At 40.2% G+C, this 16686-nt stretch overlaps 1 protein-coding gene across 5 annotated transcripts in view; it reads left to right on the top strand.

The window, feature by feature from the left end:
- The window catches only part of FHL2 (four and a half LIM domains 2), a 62745-nt gene that overhangs the window by 25421 nt on the left and 20638 nt on the right, over window positions 1–16686 (top strand). The window contains exon 1 of one of the 5 annotated variants that reach the window (XM_050333846.1): window positions 7669–7852. The exons of the other annotated variants lie outside the window; for them this stretch is intronic. The gene's annotated coding sequence lies outside the window, so the exon portion shown is untranslated. Of the gene's footprint in view, window positions 1–7668; window positions 7853–16686 lie in introns of those variants that run through there. 5 annotated transcript variants of the gene reach the window in all.

Genomic DNA, 16686 nt, shown 5'->3' with positions numbered 1-16686 from the left:
GACCCTTCCCCACATTTTCTTCTGGACACCCAAAACCTTAGAAACCCTTCCTTGCAAATGTGGGGTCTGGATTCCTGGAAATCCTTCTGGATATAAGGAAAAATCAGCATCATTGTGGGCAGGCCCTTCAGGGATCAGCCAGCCAGATGGGCAGTGCTCAGTCATTTAAAGCATTTGCATTGTAGCAACCTAGCAGGACTCACTAGATTTTATGGTTTAACATTAGGGATAAACAAAAGGGCTAGCACTGCTTCATAATGTGGGTTCTGACTCCTCTCTAATGATTCAGAAAAATTACTTATCTTCCAGCATGAGACACATTATCTCCAAGACGAGGCATTGTTACAAGTCTTTATTTCATTTTACTCACAACATTTGAATTTCATTCACATTAAGACAGCAACTCCACTAGACAGGCATGTGAATATAAACTTGGCAGGGACAAACAAAATGCATAAGTCTATCAGACTGACAATGGATGGTATATTTTTTCAGCTCTATGTGAAGTGTTAGATATGAAATTCACATCAGCAACCAAATGATTACTTTAATCCTATTATTTAAAGGGCATGAGCACTTATAGGGTTCAAAGTAAGCACAGGCCAAAGAGGATCAACAGCGAGGACTCTACTTCAAAGTGTACAATCTAAGCTCATATATTTAATCATAATACATGTCTGAGCCTACGTCTCAGACCCTCTCAGTTTATCTGTAGTACATACAAACAGTAGTTGAGAAGAAAAATAATTGTCATACAGAAGGATCTTTCTGCAAAACAGGATGTTCCCAGTCATATTCAGATTGGAGAGAGGGACTGTTTCTACTTACATCAAAATATTATGAGTCTGAAGTAATCTGGGAAGTGATTTGCAACTGTATGTTTTCGAACACTAGGCAAGTTGAAGGGTTTGAGGAATGGTAGGGCCAACAGATAACCAGTCCTTGGGGAAGAGATGGTTGTAACAGAAAAGGCTAAATGATCTCTTTTTTTGTTCCTGTATTCACTGTGAGGAACTTGGAAAGCTTCCTACAGCAGAATGGTTCCTTATGGGAATCGTTGGAGGATCTATTTCAAGCTGAAGTATCTGCAGAAGAGGTATGGAACAAATAAAAAAAAAAATGAATAGGAAGAAAATGTTAAGAACCAGATGGTGCTCACCCAGCAGATCTAAAGGGACTGAAGGATGAATTAGCTGAAATAATAATTGTGCATGGCCTTTCATGAAAAACAGACTTAGAACTGAGCACCTGAATGTATCCAATACAGTGTCAGCCTTTCTAAACGGTTCCAAGAGAAATCAGGAGAAATAGAGCCTGGTAAGATGGATAAATTTAGTAGAAATCAGCTAGGATAGAGCAGATGTGTAAATATGATACACTGGAGAAATTCAATACAGCTTGGTAAGGAGAAATCACGCTCTACAAATCCATTGTGTTCCCATAAGATAACAAACAGCATGGAGATACAGGAGACCTTTGGTTGGCAGCATCTGCTTATTTGTCCTTTTCCATGTATTCAATAAGGGCCCTCACCACACACCCTTAAAAACCCTTACTCAGTAACATGGTAAGAGGGAAGACATTTGCATGTATTATATAAAATCTACTGAAAGATAAACAGGTAGGTTTTACAGTAAAAAGATCAGTGGAAGATAATTAGTGGAAATTCTTCTAAGACTGAGGAAAAAGAAGGATCTTAGGCAACAGGATGAGTGGGCACATCCTAAACTGAATGTAGATAAGCATAAAGCAGTGAACATGGGGGAAAATGTAACTTTAGCTATAAAGTGATGGTTCTGAGATGTCTACCCAGGTGTAAAATTTAGAGGTTATATAGGTTTACAAAAAAAACCCCAAACAAATGAAAACTGATCAAAAACAGCCAAAAAGTAAACTGAATGTTAAAGTTTTGGCCACATCATCTAAAAAAGTAAATTGTCGTATTGGAAAAAGCTTGAAGAGGAATGATGAAACACCGGGAGTAGCTTTCATACAGACTGGATAGGTAGGCTGGTATTCCCCAGCCTAGGAGAGGGATGGCTGAGGGGAGAAATGCTAAAGATAGACAAAGACATGAACAGCCTGTAGCACACGAATAAAGATCAGTTGCTCTTATCTCTCCAAAGGTAAGACCTAGGAGGCCTCAGATGAAAATAGTGGGTAATATGTTTGAAATTATCATAAGGAAGATGGTTCTTCCACAACACAGAATGGGGTGACCTGTAGCAGGAAACTGTGAATTTCCTTACAGGGAATCAGGAGGGAACTAGGCAAGTGATATCATTTCATGAAACTGATATTCAGTATGATTACTGCCTCCAGGCTGAGAAATCCCCAAGCCAAAAGTTCTTGGAGACTGGCATAGTATTGTGAAGAAATATCATTACATTCTCTTCTCACGTTCTTCCCAAGATATTTCTGAGTCCCCAAGAGCAGTATAACAAATTGGAGGAGCCCTTCTGTTCAATGATTCTCATACTGCTATGGTGTGATCTGAATAACTACAAATTACAGCTTGTGCCTGGCATTATTAATCCTTTACAGGTACAAATGTTAGACTGAAAACTTTAGTCTGAATCAATCTCCCCCCCTCCTTCATTTTACATCCCTGTTTGACTGACAAAGCTTACGCTCATTTGACTTTGAAGGTTGTGGAGCCCTAATGTTAATCCTTAAGGGCATATCAGACAAAGATTTGCCAGGGATGAGTTAGACATTGTCACTTCTGTCTTGGAAGTTAGTTAGGTAGGTTCTTGAGGTGTCTGCCAACTGCTCACTTTTTCAAACCTATCTTTTCTCAGGAGCTGCCAAGGCCTCATAAAGTGGAACGGCAATTTCAAATGTTGCTGTTGGCTATTTCAAGAGGGTCATAATAGATACCAGGGACTGAGGCAGATAAAGCGCTAAGGTGAGCAGAAGGAAATTATTCACACAGAAGTAACATTTTGGAGAAGCCATGAGGAGTGGGGCAGTGGGAGGGAAAGGATTATGGAAAAGGGATTTCGCCTAAAACACTGAAGCGTTCTGCTGGGAACACCATAGGGAATATGAACTATTTTGTACCAAATAGCAAGTCTCTTGTCCTATCGGAAACACAGAGTGATTAGTTTTTTTGAACAATCACAGTGTGTTTGTTTCATGTGTCTGGAACATGGAATGATAAATCATGATTATACTGAAATTAATAAATCCTAAATTAAGGGTTAGTATTTGCCAGTTCATAAGACCAGCAATTACTGCAGCCTCTGTAGCAATTTGACATTCCAGGTTCCATCTGCAGGGGTAGGAAACCCCAAATGCTCTACTCATCTGTCATATTCAGGCACCACATGGCAGTCCAGTTGAATCCAGAGGAAAGGGAAGAAGCAACTTCTCTGCATATGGTCACTGCATTATCATCATTTAGAGTCATCATTCATAAAGACCTCTTCTAAAGACTCTCTCCTAAAGACTCACCTCTTGTTGGAGGTTGTCTATTCCAAAGCACTTCCAAAGACATGCCACAAAAGTCCCTGTCCCTGGTTACAAATGAACAAACTATGGAGCTGAGGGGTTTAAGGAACACTTAGAATCCAAAGAATTGTGCAGATGGCAAAGATCCAAACGTTTCACTCTAGTTTCCTTAAAAGTAGAGGCACCATCTGTTCCTTAGTGAGGGGAAAGAAGGAGAAAAAATGGTAGAGAAAATAGGGGGAAAGACTGTATTCAGCAAAAATTGTTGTTTTCCACTCTCTTTGTTACAGCTCTTTCTTATTTCTTCTTCACTCAGTTAGCCTGGTGAGGGCTGTTCAGGGTGGCTGCCTCACATGGTACAGACAGCTACTGCTTGGGGAATTGTTTGATGGGCTGCCTTTATCCTGCAATGAATTTCATGGCTTTTCTTTAATCCATGAGGATGTGGGATGGATCTTCTGATGGTGTTTCTTGTCCAGTGAAGGACCTGTCACTCCCATAACATGGTGTCTCAGCTTTCCAAGCTGTTGAAAACTCAACTATCAACAAGAGGGATTTTCCTTAGTAGATACCAGTTCCTTTGAACCCCGTATTGCTCCTTGAAACTTCTTCAGGTGTGTTGTCTACTCCTTTGTCAAGCTCTTCTTCTCTGTATTCAATTCATGTTCCTCTGCTCATCAGTGTCAACAGCTGTTTGTCTGCTCAGCTGGGAGAGAGGAAAGCAGCAGGGACACAGCTGCCTGGGTCATCCATTGCAAATCCTCTCCAAATTTCAGTGATCTACAGAGAGAGGGGCACAGGAGCAATTACACTGACACTGCCAGACCACATGTTGACCAGTGTCTCACTGCCACATTCACCTTGGGACACCTCTTTTGGGGGATGAAACTAGGGCTAGCTCCATAGAAGGTTCAGGCTGAATTTAAATACTGAATGAAATCTTTGTCCAAACTGACCATAATGGTCTAAAATGCTTTCAGCTCCATCCCATATCATTCTATCACAGAAACACGCTTAGATTTGAGTCTGTATCATCTGTGTTATCACATGGCAATATATTATCCTTCAAAAGATAACTTTTCCTATGCAAAACCAGAAGTTCTTTGATGCTACTGAACCATAGCACCTAAATTACTGAAGAAAATCTTTTAACACTGTATGTGAAAACTATTCAAACGTATTAAGAAAGCAAACATGGAAACACTTTCTTCCAGATCAGATTGGAGTTTCTAAACCACTGATCTTTTCACATTGATCTAGGCTAAACATCCTCCCAAAAATCAAATAAGTCTTGCATCATCCCAAAGCAGACAGACTTTCACTATCTGCCTTGGCAGTGGTGATTTTAATGGATTGTTCAAGGATGTTCGTAATTCCTTCATCAGAATTTGTGAAACCCTGGTATTTCTTGCTTGATGAATATTTCTGCTTGAGGATCAAGTTACCTAAGGGGAGAAAAGAAGATCAAAATATTGTAAAAAGTTTTGTGACCAGGAGACAGAATTGAGAAAGAAAATACATGCTGAAAATACCTTTTTATCCACTGCATATTCGTCATATACTCGGGGAAAACTACATATCTGTGAGCATCTTATGAGAATGAAATTTCAGGAAGATTTAATATTGCCTGGCTGTTATTTCAGGTTTAATGAACTAAAATGCAACCTCTGCACAAGTCTATCCTAAATAGTAGTGCCAAAAAAAGCAGTTCTCCTAAATGCATACTCTCGTATTCAAAGGAAGCTTGTGTTACACAGGTTTGGGCATCAGAAAGGGATTAGCTGAATTCTGATAAGTAAATTAACAGTTTCCAGGATAAACTGGTGGAGTGAAGAATCAGCCCTTAGCTTAGCCACTTTATAAGTGTAGATTTCCACCTCCCCTGTCCCTCAGAGACATTATATTTTTCTGTGTCTCAGACTGGGGGAAATAGAAATACTACACTTCCAACTGTCCCTTTCCACTATTTTTCTTTTTTCATTCTTTTCAGCCAGAAAAGAAGTTAAGTGCTGAAATGATAGTTATTCTGGCATCAACCCAGTTGCTGAAGTGAGACTTATGAATGATTAGTAATATCACTGAGAAGTCCTGCTATGAAAATGATACTTTTTCCATCTTTTTTCGCATATGTGAGGTACAGCATTCTACATATCATGGAAATTGAAAAAATAATTAACACATTCAGAATATTTATTTAGAAGCTTTGGAAATAAAGTGATTCAAATAGCCCAAATCTAATCGCCACCAAGCCCCTTTTTTCTTTATATGCATTTTTAAATCAGAGCTGAGGTAAGAACTGCAACTAAGATGGAAATAAATTATTATTGTTGTCACTGTGCAATAGTTGAATCTAAAAGAAAGAAAATTCATGATCATGATCATGATGATGCACTAACTAGTCCTTTCTAAATTCGTCAACAACTCACACAGAATTTTGGCTGTCCTGAGCTCTATATTTAGAGACAGTGAAACCAGAGAACAGAAGGATGCACTGTCTTGGCCAAGGGCACCCAGCAAGTCAGTGATGGGGCTAGAAACCCAACCAGTAGCTCTACCAAGATACAGGTGCAGCTCCAGGGTAGCTCAAGGGTTCACTGAAAATTGCTCACTGTCTGGTTTAATTCATCTTCCAGTGCCAATACAAATGCAAGGGAAGAGTCAGGGACTCCCCATGTGGCTGGGGAGTGCAGTAGCTTTGATTAAAATGAGATTTAATTGCCATGGCATCCTTAATCCCATATGCCCATGGTCAGTCCTCCAGGGCACGATGCCTCTGTTTTGAAAATGCAATGGCAAAGGCTGAATCAACTGACAAACAGACCCATGGGCATTGCTGGTCATCAAAATTACTCACATCTATTAAGGAGATTTGGCTTCTGATAGAAGAACTAGGAATTGCCCTTCTCCACCATTTTATTCTGTCTGTGCTTTTCTAGATTTAGAGTATTACTGAGACCAACCATATACATTTCATCCTCATTCCAAATCTGACTACCATTTGGGTGCACAAGAGAACAGCAAGTACTAGGTCATAGTTCTGGCATACGTTTGTTTCACAGGAGAAACCCTTAGCTAATCCTTCCATACATCTATGCCAGTGCCCAGACATGTGCCAGGACCTGGTGTCCAACACAAAAGGACACCGGACTACTTTGCATCTTCTGGATGCTAAACAATAGCAACACTGTCTCTGGCTAATGGGCTTTATATTTTTATCCTTCTGGTTTCTATTAAGGTTGAAGGCATTCAAGTTAAAGCACCTCCCTTTGGCAGGCACCAGTCATTACCGAAGAATTACCTTGAAATGCTACCCCACCCTACCCCTCAATCTATAGGGCAGACATCTCCCATATGCTTCTGATCCAAATTCTTCCCTCTGGGAGGTTTCCCAGGACCCTCACTGTTTCGATTAACAGAATGTGTTTCTGTTAGGATGGCTGATGGATGAAATTGGATTTTGTAGCAGAAAAATTAGTTCCTGGTTATGGGAGGATTAATAGTTCCCCCTCTCCTTAACATGTGCCCACTGGCAGGGCTCTCCGCTGGGTACTGAGCATGTGCTGAGACAATCTGTTCCTTTGGCTTTCTCTAACACAAAGAGGTTTTTTTGTTTCATTAATTTTCTTCTCTTTCCTTCTGATTATGGGGTAGCTTGGAAAGAAAGAAGGGTGGAGAAAAACTAGAATGGGCTCTGAATGCTTATAAAGAAATGCCTGCACACTTGCTCCTCGTAAAAACAGGCACCTCTCCATGCAGGAGAAAAGGCACAGCTTGCTTCACTCTTCTTTGAACAAGACACTAAGTCACAGCAGGCAAAATGACCAAAGCAAATAAAGCCTGGTACCAATTTCAACCAAAGACTTTATTCTTTCAGCCAGGTGAAGAGCCTTACAAATGTTTGGGCTTGAGTTCCTGTAAAATCTTTCCTTCTTTAAAGAGCGAGCCCTTGGATTCAGCAAACCCATGTTATTAATAAGCATCAGGGGTTTAGAGAAACAAAGGCTAGAGGAGGGAAGGGGGAGCCTTATTTTAGGAAGGGGGCCAAGAAAGACAAGATGTTTAGGAGGGGGAAGTATTGACACCCTTGGAATAGAGAAAGTGTCGAATGCCAGCTGCAGAGCGTCTAAAAGAATGAGTGTCTCCAATGCTTTTGTCTCCTTATATGGTAAAATGATAGAGAGGGGTTTCACTAGGCTGGGGAAGGCAGCAGCCTCTTTCCACACAACACTGACTGCAGAGCTGGAATCGGAAGAGCTGCTCTTCGCAGGCAGTAGAAAGCCCCAGCTGGCTGTACAGCTCTCCTCTGCAAGCAGGCCAGTGTGCTCTTTGCACATTTGTTAGTGGATGTGACCCCCTGTCCCTGGTCCAGGAGGTGACATTAACTGCCCGCTACTGCTCTGTAAGTAAATATCCCTTTTTCCCCTTCCCTCCCCACTACCCACAGAACATATACGAGAAGGTGTCGCTTTAAACAAAGGGTGCAGAGAGGAGGAGAGGGTTGTTTAATGCCCCAGTGGGATGTTGGGGAAGGATGCAAGGAGAGTAGGTTGCCGGTCCCCCTTTCTTCTGAGTGCATGGGGAGGGGTGTGAAGAGCAGAAAAGACAAATTTCTTATCACAGCAATTACTGCTGCATGTCCGTCAGTAAAGTGACACATCAGCGAGCTGATGAGGCGCTCTGTCTTTTCATGTGTAACTATTTTTAATGACTGTATTGTGCTGCGTGTGTAATCCACTGGGGAGGTGATAAAAAGTAGAAGCTGAGGTCTTAGATTCCTTACACCTCTGTGCACACTGCTGCTGCCGAGCTCAACAAAGGAGCATTTTTGTAGCAAGAGCAGATGCACATGAAACAAAGGTAGCCTTTCCTCTTTGCAGGCAAACACTGTGGACAGACTGTGTGTGGGAAAAATGGGGAGCCATCAGCATTGTATTTCTCCTTTTTATGTGGAGAGAATAAATTAGAATACAGATCCTAATTAATAGCTCTGAATTCCTTCTTTTTGTGCTTCTCTCTTTGTGCATGTGTGTGCAGCCACAATAACCCCGGTCCTTACTGTATGCTAGCGTGGCTTTCTCTGTGTACATAATAAAGGAAATACTAACTTTCATTGTCTGCATTAATGGCTGTTCTAAACTTTCTCCTTCCTCAAAGGCATATGGCTTTTATTTAGTTGACCTGCATATTTCAGCTTTGCTGTGTACAGAGACACACACAGTCACAAGAAAGCAAACCTTTTAAAAAATATATACCAGCAAGTCAGTCAGTGATTGCTACTCCCTTGACTCCAATCTAGAGGTATATTAACTAAGATTGCTAATTGACACTGAGATTGCCAGGGTCAGTAGCTGTAACATTTATGGATGGCTATGCATATTTATATGTTGTCTTAAATGGGAACTGTACAAAAAGAGACTAACATAAGGCTGTCTGTTATTAGATACGCAAATGCGTCCAAATGTGGAGTGCTACAATTAAGGTTGTTGTTGGGTTTCTCCTACAAACCCTATTTTCATCTTCCCATAAATTTACGGGAATCCTTGCTTTCTTACCAAAATCTTCTGTGTCTTTTATCAGCCAGAGAGTAAACTCTGAAAATGATTGCTTTAGGCATTTGGATATGGAATGGAAAAAAAAAAGTCTATTTTTTTAATTTTATTAAAGTTTCTGTCTGTTTTTTGCACCTGTGCATATACCTGAGAAAGGATGCATTCTAATGGCTACTCTTTCAAAAGCCTGTGTGTATTCTTGACCACATTTGGAGAAAATTTTTAAAAAAAGATATGAGTTGCTATATTGAAAACTCAGTTCCTAACAGGCCACAGTTTCACTATCAAAACCTGAGCAGAGCACCAATAAAACTATCTTTTACGCTAGCCATAGCATAGATAATGATCTTTGACTTGCAAGCCAACACGTAGTTGAGGTGAGCAGGGCAGCCAAAAAGACACAAAATGCTATTGTTGAGAAGTCAAATATTTGGAAGTTACCTGGGGTTCCCACCTGACGTCTCCATCTGGTTAGCACACCTGAGGCTGGGGGATGGACTAGTTCTTGTGGTCTTTTGAGAAAGCTTAGAAGATCAAGATGGCTCAAGTGCAGGGGTAGAACATACTTATTTTTAGTTCTCACTACTCTGCCAAATGTGCTCCCGTGAGAATCAGCAGTGCCACACATGCAAGCACCAAATAGTCACTCCCAGGTGGTTTGGACTTATAGGAAAATATCACTAGTTTTTGTGAGATCACTGTTATCTCATAGCAGTGTCTATACTGTGTCAGATATTGTTTGTCTACCTGAAGCTTCCATGAAGAACATGGAATCCCAGCTGAAGTACTCAGGTACAGATAATGCCCTCTTTTCTACCTATGATTATACAGCTTCTTAACAAAGTGTAAGGATAGCACTTTCTCCAAAATCACATCTTTTCTGTCCATATAGTCATCAGCTATATTGATGTCTTGCATTAGATTAAAGATCAGACAACTCCTTTGATCACACACAACACAGTCCACCAGAATCCCATCATGCTTTGAATGTCAGGAACCAAAGAAACCCCAAAGCATTGGTGACAAAGTACAACTCCTACAGTTATAAGGGTTAGTGACAGTTTTTGCTGCATTGCACTGCAAATTCAAGCTTTTATCCCAAAAGAAACAGATGAGGAGGGCTGCAAAGTCCTATAGTCATATGAGTGACCCCCGGCTCAGTTCTCCAGGGCATTGAGCCAAACAGCATCTTACCTGCTGATGTCCTCATCTTCTTGGCTTGCCTTTCCTCGCCTTGCAGAGGTCAGGACATTCAGAGTTCAGGAAGCACTGGATAAATATTTACACCATTAGCCACAAGCAATGCCTGTTGCTGATGGCCAGCACACTCACACTGTTTCAAGGTCCCTGTGGACCAGTTATATTCAGGTCTAGGTCTCGTTCATGTTTCTCTGATGGATAAATCTGTCCTGAGCATCTTCAGACAAACTCTGGATGTTGTAGTGTTGTAGGCAATCATCTTCCCTCACTTGGGTACTGCTTCAGAGATTAGGGGACCTCATAATTTGCATTTTTAGACTGATTAATTCTAATGGTGTAGTTTTAATGTTTCATTTACATATGCACAATTATTTGTGATGCAGATTCACCCCAAGTGAGAGTGTGAAATGGCAGGGTGATGACAGATTTCATGAAAATAAATCTTGGATACATTGACAGCCACTGAAGCATTAACATTTCAACAATATTAATTAGCTATGTATACAGAGAGAATTTGATTAAAAACCACTAGAGTCTTCTTTTAAGGATGATCATCAAAATACTTGTGCCAGGTGAAAAAGTTACAGTCCTAATTTTGTTCTTTTTTGCATACTCTTCTCTATTATCTTGAATTATATTAATTAGGATGCTGAATGGCTACTGTACATATAGTACAGTATGCTGTAAGAGAAATGTAAGTGAGCATAATGCTGACATAAGCATATTCATCTCTCCCTTTCACAGCAAATTTTCAATTTTAAAGTTGCAAATATATGAACCACACCAGACAAGGTCTAAGATATCACTTTTGATGGTGTGAGGTAGTTCTAAACCCTTGGCAAGCACAGGCATAAGGGCTTAAACCCCATCACTTTTTCTTTACTTCATCTGCATAATAAAAGCAGTGAGTTGCATTTCCCTAGATGTATTTTGCCATTGCTTTGAAGCACTCTAGAGATTTTGAGCAAAAGTGTCCTTACAGAGCAGGATCTTGGCTGTAAAGAGTTCCACCCCTCCACACTATGCCATGCATCTCTCTGTGGTTTCAATATCTTCCTTCTTCAGTTAGAAAGGATCTTGCACACAAAAAGATCTCCTCTGTCCAAGTCCCCAGGCTTTCTCTGTCTTTCTGTGCTTTCTTCTTTATCTCTCACACACCTCAGGTACTTTGGCTCAACCTTAGTAGATGATCTCTTTGCTCTCTGTGTCCAGTCTTCAGCCCCAAACCCCAAACAAATTGGGCCAAATTGGTTTCACCCAAGTGCAATCGATCTGTTTTGCCAAGATGTGCCCAGATGAATGGGTAAACCTCTAAGGTTTACGTAGCCTCTCTGTCACCATTTGGAAGGCCAAAGGCATGGCAGCTGAGCACAGAAGTGTGGATACCTCACAGCCCTGAGGCATCCACTGCTACAGTAGTTTTACAGGGCAGCTGTAAGTACATTAACTGATCCTCCAAACCACCAGATGTGTCAATTATCTCAGACAGAAGGGGGCTTTGTGGTCTTACCTCAGCAAACAGAACCAGAGCTGTTCTTCTAGAAGTCAGAACAAATGAAAAAGCATTCTTCTTCCACGGAGTCCTCCCAGATTTTCTTATATCCTTTCTATAAAAAAAGGAAAACCAGAATATTTGAGATATTGTTCTATTTTTTTGCCCTGGATAGTAGTATTCAGGATATCAAAAATATAGGAGAATTTGGAAATGTCACTGCATGGTAGCACATGGTATTTCTGGATATTTTTACCTTAAGGTCCAATTTCTCTGAGATTAGCAGTGTTCTTGTCAATAAGAGGAAACAATCCTTTTCTGGAAAGATAAACCTCCACTGGAGTTTAATGTCTGCAGACACTTAGCTTACACATTACTTATGCAGGATAGGGCCAGAGATAATAATCAGGTTTATTAATCTACATTTTTCCTCCTCTATCATTTTCTGTTATCTGCTTAAATGCTCTTATTAGAAATATGAATTTTTATGCTTAAGTAATATCAAGTATTTGACCTTTCTCTTTGAGCAAGCTTTTGCTTATTCTGCAAGAGAAAGAAGGAAGAGAGCCGTTTAAAAAGGCTTTAAAATGGAAAATAAGAGCAAGCCTTTCTGCTTGAACTGTGCTCTTCCATGCTGTGGTAGATTGAAGAATCATGCTCCATGTTATTTCAATAGGCTTCTTTTCTAATTGAAATGTGTGCAGGAAGGTTGGTAAGACCACACATCCTCCAGTCATTTCAATGTCAACCTAAGATGTTCATAATGTAAATTGTGTGGGGTAAACTTTCAAAGTATTAATGCTCAGTTCTTCTGTGGTATTTGTAGTTACTACCATTGGTGCTCACTTTACCACTGCTAGAATTACTAAAGTGGAGCAGATCTTTATTGGCTGCCAAACACAATAAACTACACAGAAACCACAACTGGAGTATTCCTTCTTCACTACTATAACAGGGATTACTTTAGCCAGATGCAGGAGGAACCTTAACACAAAAGAAACATTTTCTGTTTGGGTTTTTTTATTATTTATATTCTGTTAAGGAAAACAGTCTTAAACAGCACACTATCCACTTTCCAAGTCATGATAGGCTGACTGTGCAATCCAGACAGGAGCCAGGTATGCTTTTGTTATCTGTACATGTTAATGCAGTCTGTCTGCTCGGAAAATTGCTCTAAAGTACTTAAAAAGAGACACTGGAATGTTATACCATAGGCAAAATAAGTCAGCCTTTCCTAAGGAAACTGAGTCCTTGGAAAAATCTGTGATTTTGAAGAATAATTTTAAGTAACTCTAAAAAGTCTATTAAAAATTAAACTTTTTTTAAAATGGCTTTTAAGATTTGGCATCTAAAGGCCTGATTGTGATATTTAGGAAGAGGTCTCTTTACTTGTGGCCTAATATTTATTGGGGTTTTTTTGTTGCTATTATTACTATATTTTTTTTTAATATCAAACCTGGCTTTTGCAGGAGAGCTTCTACGAAATCTGTGAATATCTACTCTGAGCTCAAAACTTTGTGAAATAGCAATGGACACCTCTGTAATTGGACTTCTAATATTCTAACCTTGATGTGGACACTGGCAAAGCAGCCTGGGCTTGTTAACAGGGCTGTTCTGGGAGATCAATGACATAACATAAGGGCCTTGATTTCTTGAAGAGAGGGCACCAAATTCTTTTGATGGGCTTACTTCAGAATTGCTCTTCCATATCAGCAGCAAGAGAAAAAGGCTTCTGCTTTCTTCTCACCTTAAAAATTTAAAAGAGGAGTGCAGACACATCTGTTTAACCATCCCTGTCTCAAGTACAAGCTAAGCACAAACCCCAGATCATGGGGCACAGGGTTACCCAACAATTTGTTCCATACAGTAGTCTTGCCTCCTCTTTTTAATGACCCACAAAAAGATGTTGGTATGAACAACATAATAATAAGTTTCAGTGTTTCAGTAACTTTGCAAATGTATTGTCCTTTCTCTCTCTTCACTCAAAAAGTGCACCTTCACACAGCAGTGAAGTCACTGGCAGGGGCAGAGGGTCTATGGAAGGGAAGAGTGGCTGGCTGTGCTTCCTGCAGGACGAGCTGTGCATCACTTGCCTCCCATTGCCTCGTTAGCTTTTGCATTGGCCATCTGTAGCATAAGGAAGCAAATGTCCTTCTGAGGCCCATGGAGAGAGACTTGGCTTTTCTGCTTGGCTCCCCACGGCCAGGAGCCCACTGCTGGGAGATTAGGGATACAGGCAACTTAAAGCAGCAACACCTGTCCTATGGCCAGCAAGACCTCCAAGCACTCAGATTCCCTTTGCTCTCCCTCTGCTCCATCATAAGTGTTCGTTGGCACTCATTCTATGAAGAAGATAAGCCAGACCTGGGTCACCAAAGAAAGAGGGATGGCAACCCTTAATGTGTTTTATTAAATCTAAACACACAGGACTGCTTTGGGTGCCCATGATGTGCATCTACACCAGCTAATTTCCACACACTGAGGTTCAGGTTGTTTATGACCATATGTAACTTTCACACATGCACACACACACACACACACTTTTCATCAATACTACAGGAAAATGGTAATTTCTTCTTTTCCTAAAGTCAATCAAAAATAAATAAAAATAGGTTTACCCCTTCTCCCCTTGCATGGCCTTATGGACTGGTTTGGAAAAATGCGTAGGTCTTTGAAGAGTGGTTTGCTGTTGCTGAAATGAGATGATAGATAATGAGTGTGGCAAGAGTGGCTGAGTTACAGGAAAATAGTCACCTCTTGCCAGAAAGACCAGCGTAGTTTGAACTGCTAGTTCATAGTTGTAAATAAATCTTTGCAATTGAGCCTTTGGAATATCAACATAAATTGTTTCCAAATGCTCCAGACCTGCATGGCTCATGTCATTACAGTTGCCAGACACAAATCTTCCTTTCTAAGGGGAAGGGAAATAAACAGACAGAAAGTTCTCCATGTGCACAGTTCTTCTGGAAAAATAGTCAAGTGGGAGAAATGTGTGTGTACATCTTGGAGGACCTTTTATTTCCTGTGTAGGTGGCAACACACCATTCTGCTGCAGGAGCACATATAGAGCCCTGGTACTATTGACCTAATTGAGGTCAACACCAAGTCCTCCTTTGGCATCTACAGGGGCTTAATTCTGAATCCTATGTCTCCAGATACTGTTACAACAAGAGATCAGAATTTCAATGAATAAAATAAACAACTCCTACATGTTTTACACAGTTTGCCTTGGCTTCTTTCTCTCTCTTGTGCATGTACATCTGCACTTCCCAGTGTTCAATACCCCATAAGAAGGGTTGAAATGAGAGACGCACAGAACATCACTTATTAGGCTTGCAGCCCCTACTCAAAAAAGCAGACAAGGTCTGCTTTTTCAGCAGTCAATAGTGTCATGGGATTGGGGAATGCTGGATGATTTCTTAATGACATGATGAGCCATAATTTTTATGAGGTAATATGATAACTTTAGCAATTACTGCTAGTAAAATGAGACTGAGCCAACAGGGGAAGAAGAGGAAAGAAACCTAGATTTTAAGTCAGTCTACTAATTTTTTGTTAATTTTCCTGCCAATTCTTACCCTTCCTGGAAGACAGAGTGTGGGTAGTGCTAACATTTGGAATAAACTGTAACTTTTCTTCTGGGCATGCAACAGAAAGCTCTTTCCTCTTGAAGATGTATGTGTTATGTCTGACGCTGTATGAGGGAGACCTCATGGCAGAAAAAATCAATTTCTACTTCATAATAATGTTTAGAGCAATCTGAAAAAGCATAAGTATAGAATGATTACTGCAATAAGATCTAAAGACCTTGTACTACAAAGTGGTGTAATAAAAATGAGCCCCTGGCCCACAAAGCTTTACAGTCACCAAGGATCAAACACAAGAGGAAGAAATAGATCAATGGCAAGGAGGTTGAATTGCAATTTGTGTCTATCCAGAACTGTGCAAGTCCTCTGTTTCGGTTGTTTGGTTGGTTTTGGTTTTTTTTTCATAAAACCCAAAACAGTACATAAAGACTGCACTAAGCTAAGCATGAGGGGTTTTTATATAACAGGAATCAATGGACTGGCAACATAAAGGACCATGTGTACAAAGTGACAGGCAAAACCATTGCTCAATATGATTTCGCATTTCTTCATTGCAAGGCAACAATGAAATAATTTGCTTGAAAGTATTGCTTATATCTAGTAAATAGGCCCCATGATTACTTTACCTTTAATTCTCTCTGAAGCAGAAAAAAACTTGTACAATATCCTCAAAATATCACACAATAGATCCTGAGACCCAATCCAAGGCCAGGACTTGAACAGCCTGGAATTTGAGTTGCTTAACCCTGAATTCCAGCTTTCTGAATGAAACCACATGAATGTGAATTCCTAACTTTAAGAGATATTAGATCCAAAATTGGTCCCGGATCCAATAAAGTTTCACATAACCAAAACTAACATGCAGATCTTGGAAACTTTCCTTCCTTGTCTTTTGATTACCCAAATCTCTGGAGCTGTTCTTCATATCCCATGCAGTGCTGTCCCTGCAGTGTCTTCATAGAGCACAGTTCATCCCTAAATCTGTTTGGGACATAGAAATGAGGACTGCTTCTCCCTGTTTATGGTGAGGGGAATAATTTACTGTGACTATCTTAGAGAACATTTAACAAAACTAGATCCCTTCCAGGATAGTGAGGCAACTGCCCAGGTATTTTCTGAAATAGGGGCAGTCACTATTAAATAATTATTAAATAAATTATTACACTATTATATAAATTATTAAATAAATATATTACATAATGCTTGCTTCTGCTCCCCTGAAAAGCACCTAGAAGACAATACAGCACTCAAGAAGGAACCTCCTGTGATCAAGAGACAGAACCATCCACCTCTAAGGGAATAGTCCTTCTTCCAGTCACAATGTACTTTGGCAGCTTTGGATGAAGTACAGAAATGGTATAAACCTGTAAAGGAATCACACTCTGTGGTTTTTGCTTTTCCACAT

The sequence above is a fragment of the Myiozetetes cayanensis genome, unplaced genomic scaffold (assembly GCF_022539395.1).
Source record: "Myiozetetes cayanensis isolate MyiCay16 unplaced genomic scaffold, myiCay2020 scf5-8, whole genome shotgun sequence".
Lineage (NCBI taxonomy): Eukaryota > Metazoa > Chordata > Aves > Passeriformes > Tyrannidae > Myiozetetes > Myiozetetes cayanensis.
This window is presented reverse-complemented; position numbering and strand designations above follow the sequence as displayed.